We start from the raw sequence: 8,437 nt of genomic DNA, 5'->3' as shown, positions 1-8,437 counted from the left end.
GTGATGTTCCTGGAGATGCTCCAGGTGCCAACTCTGGGCGTGATGGGCTCTATTTTATGTCTATGCTAGAAATTATTACTAGAATATAATGTGTACTTATTGACTCACCTTAATTCATCTGTATTACTTACCAGCATAAATAATTGATTTTTATTAGTTATTTGCTTACTTGTGGAACTGATGAACAAGGAGATGTCAGAGCATTTCCAAGAATCACAAGCCAGAACCAAAGGCTTCCGCCAAGACTCTATAGTCTTCCCTCCACTTTTGTCTGTCCTTGGGGCTTTCACTTGAAAATTGGAAGGAGGCAGGGACATGACCCAGCCACCCCACATTCTTCTGTCCATTTGCCCCACTTTTCCTTCTGTGCAGCTGCCAAGTTTTCTTCCTCTGTCGCAAAGATTGACTTCACAATTCAGGTGATGTCAATCTTCAATGACCTTTGAAAGTACAAGAAAAAGCTTGCTTTCCACTCTGCTTTCCAGATGTGCACATAAAAGCAAGAAAGCAAGAGCACAGAGTATCATTTTCACATTGTCTCATTCCCTGAAAGCAAGAGCAGAGACCTCGCTGTGGGGTCAAGGTTCTAGAAAAAAACAAACCTGCTATTGGAAATGACATTTTACGATGTCCACCCACAAATCAGTGACCAAAACAAGGCCATGATGTTCAACTCCAGAAACCCATTTTCATTCATGGAAATTTGTTAAAGAATCCATCTGTGTTTTATTCACCTAAATTAGCGAAGTGACATAATTGCTGAGTGTTATTTAAAAAGCAGATATTGGCAGGTAACTGGAAAACAACCACTCAGCTTGAAAATTTAGGTCATGAGAAAGCATAGAATGGATGATCACAGACCAGGAGTGCTTTGAGATAATGGCTCCCAAATTTGATTCTAAACTGCATTGTGCGCGATTGTGGCAGAACACTGTTCAATACTGAAAGCCTCTCTCTTGTAAGGAGCCAACCTGACAAACTTGTTGCTGGTTTACTGGAGTAAGCAATTGAGTACCAACCATGTCAGGATCTCTTAGAAGCCCTTAACTCAAATTCATGGTCTCATTTTGTCTTCATATCAGTGCCATCAAATAGGCATTATGAACACCTTCTTATATATGGTAGACTCAGCTGGAGAAAGTGTTTTGCCCCAGAAATCACAATGCAAGTTACTATCCTTTCTAGGAGGCATCCTACTAACCCAGCTCACACCTCCTGGACCACCTCCCTGTGGAAGGAAGAAAACAACTCACTCCCTACTTTTTCAGAAGTTTTTTTTTTAATTTTTATTTATTTATGATAGTCACACAGAGAGAGAGAGAGAGGCAGAGACACAGGCAGAGGGAGAAGCAGGCTCCATGCACCAGGAGCCCGACGTGGGATTCGATCCCGGGTCTCCAGGATCGCGCCCTGGGCCAAAGGCAGGCGCCAAACCGCTGCGCCACCCAGGGATCCCCCTACTTTTTGACTACTTATAAAAGAGGCCAAGGGCCACCTGGGCGGCTCAGTAGATTAAGTTTCTGACTCTTGATTTTGGCTCAGGTCATGATCTCAGGGTTGTGAGATCAAGTTCCTGTCAGGCTCCACACTGGGAACAGAATCTGTTTGAGATTCTCTCCCTCTCCCTATCCCTGCTCATGTGCATTCTCTCTCTCTCTCTCTCTCTCTCTCTCTAACAAAAAACAATAAATATATAAATAAATAAAATCTTTAAAAAAAAAAGAAGAAAAGGCTGAATTTAATCCCAAAGTGTCCCTTCTTTTCTATGACTCAAGCTCTCTGCCTGCCATTGTGGAGGTGTACACTGTTTGTTCTGCTCAAGCCCAGGAGCCTTTGGGGCCACAGCAGCAGCCCAGCACAGCCTGCCCCTTCCACACCTCACAGGAACCCTGAAACCCTCTCTTCAAGGGCCAACCCCACCAAGATCTTCCTGAGTTTCTACAAGGATTTGGGCCCTGGAATCCCTCCCCTCTCTACTGACACCTCTAGTGGTAGATGCTCTTTCCTGGTTGGCTTTCTTTTTTTTTTTTTTTTCTTTTTAAGGCTTTTCTGATTACAAAAGTAATTAATTCCCATTACAGAAAAATTGAATAGAACATCGATGTTTAAATAGGAAATTAAAATCACCCATAATCCAACCTGTCAGAGATAAACACTATTGAACAATATGATCATCTCTTCCTTGATAGGCTTTTTTTATGGTTCATTATTCTACCTCTCATATAGATAGTTCACACGCAAATTACTGTGTTTACCAAGTGCTGTGTGGGGCTGGGCACAGGGAAGTGAGTAGGACATCCTGTGAGCTCCCAGGAGTTGGGAGAGGCAAGGAAAATGCCCAGAACAAAAAACATAATTATAAGTTGTCATCAAGTCAAAGTAGAGATTACTGTGAGAGTAGAGGGGAATACACAATTTAGACTTGGGACCAGGCAGGCACCTTTGAGGAAATCAGTTGGCTCTGAGGAATCTAATACTGAGACCAGGATAACAAGCAATTGTCAACAGGAGAAATGCAGGAAGTACCTGGAAGAAAGCTCTGTGGGGGAAGGATAGGAAAGGAGGCCAATCTCCAGCCAGGTCAGTTTTGGGACTGGACCCTAGTGGAGCAAGGACACAGCAGAACCTAAACCAGGAGTGACATACCCAGACCCACCCACTTGAAAGTAAACTGGAGAGGAAGCCAAGTAGGGTGTAGGGGTGGGCACAGAGATCAAGAGAAGTCACTGATCGAAAATATGCTTTGTAGGTAAAATTGGAAGGAATGTAGAAGGACGGAAAGAGGAGATTGTATGATACTCTTATTCAGCTTTAGTTAAAATAACCATTAAAACTTGTTAAATTGTTAAACAAAGAGGCCATTAGACTGAGCTGGTTCTAATGTCTTAGCAGCCTATGAGAAGCAAACCACAATCTAAGCCTGTAAATGCCTCAAGTTTACAAAATCAAAACCTAAGAACAACCAATCACAAGCAGCCAAATAGGCTTTCAGCTGTAGCCAGCCAATAATTTCCTTTCTTTGCTTTGCTCCTTCTCTATAAAAGCCTTTCTCCAGCAACCACTGGTGAAGCCCTTCTAACCACTTCTGGTTGGCGTTCCTGATTTCAATGGGTTTTTGCTCAAATAAATTCTAAATATGTTTAATATGCCTCAGTTTATCTTTTAACAAACCAAAGGCTGCAAGTTCCAAAAATAATTAAGGTGGATGTCTGTAACCTTGAGGATGCACTGCCCGGCATCTCAGCCTGTTTTAAAAGAAGAGAGAACTGGAGAACAGCAACAGCCAGATCCTCTGAACACGCTAATAATCGTCAGATGCTTCAAGACGTGTAATTATTCTTTGAAGTCGCATTTATTTTGTATTTTTCACCATGAATGAAATGAAGTGACTTACTTACAATTAATACTCCTATGAACTTATAGTCCAGCCAAAATGGTTATTATAAAACCTTTGGACTTGAGACTATAACACCTGTTCTACTTGTGAGAAATTGTATTTATTTATCATATGGGTGTTATCAACACTTACAGTCACTTATCAAACATGTGGTAGCTAATTCAACTTTGACATTATTGGTCTTGTTTCAATTGGCCCAAATAACAGAATAAAATGTATAGATTTTCTTCAAGTTATGAAAAATAATTTGTAAGGCTTCTTTCTCCCTAGCATAGGTTGTGTAAGCAAAAAATAAATTGTGATCATAGCCAATCTAAATTTCAAATACAGTGCAAAATCTGCACTTGTTTTTTCTATAATAAATGTATAGAGGCATATATAAATTCACATAATTGAAATTACAGTATATAATTTTATTCTTTTTTCCTAAGGAATCTTCAAAAGTTGCTTTCTATCATTAAGAATTCTTCAACAAATTTCCAGTGGCTGTGTAGTATCCCAGCATATCTCTAGATATCTCTCTCTAGATATCTCTAGATGTCTCTTCAATGATGTATTAATTTTCCTATTAATTGTTTGGATTTTTTCAATCTATTAGGATAGTTATTCCATGAACAGCGATGATGAATCTCTATGAGCATCACTTATGATTTCCTTAAAATAGACTCCTTTAAATGGAGTGACAATCAAAGGGTCTAAGTGTTTTGAAGGATCTGGAAATGCATTGCTAGATTGTCTTCCAGGAGAGGGTCTCTAATCATCCCCACCCCACCTCAGTGGTCAGTGTCAGTTCCCTGTTCTCCTGCCTTCCCTTCCTTCCCCCCCGAGGCCTGTACTTCCTGTCCATTCCTGAGAAGGTTGAGGCACGCTCTTCATCCTGTGTCTTATAACATTGTTCTAATCACACTGAATCCTGAATGGCATTATCTCTTCAGAGAATCATCAGTAACTCTCATGCCAACAGCATACAGACTGGAGTGTCTGCCCTTGTCACCCCTTTTCAGGGACCTCCCCACTGACAGCTGCACTCAAACATGTAACACCTAGCTACCTTTTATTTATACCTACTCCAGCTTCTTCCCTGAGGTGACATCAACCATCCAACCTTCTCTGGAATAAATTACTATGTGTCCTGAAGCAAGAATTAAGGATGGTTTCTTAAGCTACGGAAAGCTCTCACTCTGTGGTCCAAGCACACCTGTGCAGCACTGCAGCCATTTTGGAGGTGCTGGAGTCACTTATCCCAAGACAGAAACTGCTTGCTGGAGTTAGTGCATGACATTGCCACCCCATGGGCACCAGGCCTGATCCAGCACCAATCCTGATCACGGGAGAAGCCAGGGCCTTCCAAGGAGCACCCCATCCCATTCCTGTTGTCATTTTCTAAACATAACTGGACAGGAGAGGTTTCTGATACTAATTGGTCTGTGGGGCTTGACTTGTCCTCGAATGTTCTGGATACTCTGACACCAAAACCCTTCAGGGCCCCCACCTCACATTAGTTTCAATGGCAGATACAGGGAACTTTGCCAACTTCTGCAAATATATGCTTGTTCACTGGGAGCAGTGGCTGATCCTGGGGCTGGAGGGATGCAGGCTTTTTCCAGAGATGTTCTGATGTTTCTTGCCTAGCTGTGACTACAGATATCCAGGAAAAGCACCCCAACCTGACAAGGACCCAGGTGCTATGGGGAGGATAGTCTTGGTCATATAACCAGGTACACAGCTGAGGCCAGAAGGGTGGCCCCTGAGTGTAGGGAGCATCTAGGATGGGTAATGGAGGAGGAAGATGATCACAATCAACCATGCTCCATGGCCAACTGCAGCTGCAGGGACTCTCATCTGTCTGACTAATTTACCTCTTCAGTTTCCCCCGCAGCAGGAGACCCATGGGAATTCTGCTCCCTACACATACATGGGAAAGTGGATCTGAGTGGCACAGGGTGGTCCGTGGCACACGCCACTGAACTACCCGGCTCTCCTCCAAGAATGGCATGCCGCCCAGCTTGGGGGAGTGGGGTGAGCAAACAGTGTCTAATTCTCTCTGTCAGGGCCTGGTTCGGCAGCAGACAGCCAGAATCACCGTCCTCCCCAGGACCCACAGGTTGACACAGAGGTGTAAAGGCCCAAGCATTTGGGGGCACTGCTTGCTCCAGCTGCCCTAGTGGGCGGGCAGGGCTTTGAGGGGCCTACATCACAGCCCACCTTCCTCTGCTGCCTGGGTGGCCTCCTCCCTTCCTTTCATAGCTGCAGCTCCATGATAAGTATCTTCCACCCCAAATTCTGTCTCAGCAACTGCTCCCAGACGATCTGACCTACAATGGTGACAAATGACCCAAACAAGAAACACACCCAACTAATGGAGAACTGGACAAAGAAAGAGAAAAGGAAAGCAAGAAAGTGAGAGACAGAAGGAGAGAAGTGAAGAAAAAGAGAAAGAAAAAGAGAATAAGAGAAATAAATCAAGAAAACAAAAAAAAATCAAGCAAGAAAAAGAGAAGAGAAAATGGAAAGGCAAAGAAGAAAGAACGAAAGAAAGAAACAGAGAAAGGAGGGAGGGAGGCAGGAGGGAGAGTGGACAGAGGAGGGTGGGAGGGAAGGAAATAGTTACTTAGTTAGTAGGTTAGTTAGTTCTGGTCTTATTTCTCTCATAAGAGAGAGTAACCAATAACTTAAGTAACCAGTCCAAGTGACCTAGTTCGAGGCAGGCAAGCCCCATCTGACTGGCGGGAGACCACAGTGTCCCTGCCTGGAGCCTGCTGTGCTGTCCAAACAGCACCATTAGCACATGGGACTCCTAATAGGAGCTGGAACACAGCATCCTTCACCTGTACCCGATAATGCCAGGGGGTGGGGGGCAGTCACCTGTTGCTTTGGGACTTGGTTTCCTTATCCTGGAAATGAAGGCATGTAGAAGTCTTTCCCATTATTTTCTGTTCCAATGCTCTATGATTCTAATGTACAGCCATTTTTAGTACATTCTATTTTAAAGAGTCTTTTGTGTTCAGAAGATTCGGGTAATGAGATTTCTGCCTAATGCATTAGTGAGCCCAGCAGCTACCATCAAGGATATGGAAATGCTCAGCTTCAAAAGTCCATAAAAACCCCCAAAATAGTGCATAAGATTATAAGTGTTCATTTTCTTTGCATTTTTCTGGGGAAAAAGATCCTGAAATTCACTGTATTCTTAAAGGGGTCTGTGAAACCACAAGACAGTGAGAATCCCTGACTTAGACACACACATTCTACATCTTTACCAAATGAGATGAATTGCCTTAAATAGCTGTGCACATAAACACCGGATGTAGGCAGTACGATGAACAGACAGACTTAAAGGCTTCACGAGGGGGAAAGAAGAATCAGAGGAGAACAGAGCAGCTGAGGCCAGAGGGGGGTCCCTATCCTCATGGCTACAGTCCCAGAACCCAGGAAAGCACCCCAGCTTCTCACAAACCCGTCTCTGACCCCCTAGAGGGCAAGTTCATTTATCCAACAAATAATTTGCAAAGTGTGCTGTGTGTCAAGCAATGAAGAAAGAAAATGGGAGGTGGAGGAGGAGGAGGAGGCAGAGGAGACAGTGGCCTTCAGGAGGTCAGGAAGGACCTGAGCCTGACGTGGGCCGCGCGGCTCCAGCTCCAGAAGTCTCAGTACCTGCAGCTGGGCCCAAGCCGTGGCCAGTACTACGGCGGGTCCCTGCCCAACGTGACCCAGATTGGGAGTGGCACCGTGGATCTGCCCTTCCAGACACCCTTGCAGTCCTCAGGCCTGGACCAGCCAAACCACCCAGAGTAGACCGAGAGCGTGGCCGGCCCTTGTCAGTGGGCAAACGCAGACGGCAGGCGGACAGCTGCCCATGGGCACCGTGTACCTCTCGCCGCCCGCGGACACCAGCTGCAGAAGGGCCAGTGACACCCACCCAGCCAGAGCCCTTTCTGGGCGGGTCCCAGGATGCACACCAGAAAAGACCCTTAGTATTAACAGTTCCAGGAAGGGAGGAAACCAGGTCAGAGACAGATAAGAGTCTTTCTAAGCAAGCATGGGACACCGAGAAGACGGGGTCCAGGCCCAAGTCCTGCGAGGTCCCTGGGATCAACATCTTTCCATCCGCTGACCAGGAAAACACTACAGCCCTGATCCCCGCCACCCACAACACAGGGGGCTCCCTGCCCGACCGACCACCATGCACTTCCCCTCCGCCCTCCGGCCCCCCTGGACCCTGAGGAGCCACCGGCCCTGCACTCAGCAGCCCCAGCAGCACCCGCAACCTTGCAGCCCACCTGACTCACCTGGGCATCCGCGCACCAGCCAGGGCTTGAGCACACCAGGCTCCTCGCCGCAGCACCGCCCGCTGGTGTCAGCCCGTTGTCCCCGAGCACGAGGCGAGGAGGCAGCAGGCCCGGCAGGTGTCACCCACCCTCTCCCAGCTGTCACCCATCACTCAGGCTGTGGCCTCCCAGGCAGCCACGGAGCCTGCCACACACGCGGCAGCGTCGCCAACATCATCCTCGCCGGCACGGGGGAGTCCCCTCCCAGCCCCTCCAAGGGACTGACCACACACTGGCCGGGTCGGTGACGGCAGCTTGGACTCCGACCACCAGCCCCCCCCCCCCATGAACTCAGGATTGACCCCCTGGCCCTGGGCGGACTGCACGTGCCCAACGGCCTGACATGGTCCTGGCCGACCGGCCACCGAGGACGCCTTCGGATGCACCGTGCGTGAGCTGCACACCCGGCAGGTGGCCGCGCAGCCCCGCTCCATCACCCCCCGGGTCGGTGGTCCCCACGGCGTCTCCCTGAGCCCAGGGACGGCCGCGCCTGTGATTCCGAGCTTGCAACGCCGCCAAGCGCCCCCTGCCCACCCGCCCGCCCTCAGCTGTCCACCGCCCTCGGGGGGCCGCGTGTCACCCCCGCGGATCCTCCCTGCGCGTGCTCTCTCGCCCCCACCCTGGGCCGCGAGCCGCCCCCCTGGGAAATGCGGAAAGCGTGTTGCGGGGGGCCGCGGGCCTGGGGGGCGCTGTGGTCCACGGCGGCGGGGGGCTG

General features: G+C 47.9%; 1 pseudogene; it reads left to right on the top strand.

The window, feature by feature from the left end:
• Positions 1–422: 422 nt before the first annotated feature.
• Positions 423–7,982, top strand: LOC121498540 (annotated as a pseudogene).
• The last annotated feature ends 455 nt before the right edge of the window (positions 7,983–8,437 follow it).

This window comes from Vulpes lagopus, chromosome 9 (assembly GCF_018345385.1).
Source record: "Vulpes lagopus strain Blue_001 chromosome 9, ASM1834538v1, whole genome shotgun sequence".
Taxonomy (NCBI): domain Eukaryota; kingdom Metazoa; phylum Chordata; class Mammalia; order Carnivora; family Canidae; genus Vulpes; species Vulpes lagopus.
This window is presented reverse-complemented; position numbering and strand designations above follow the sequence as displayed.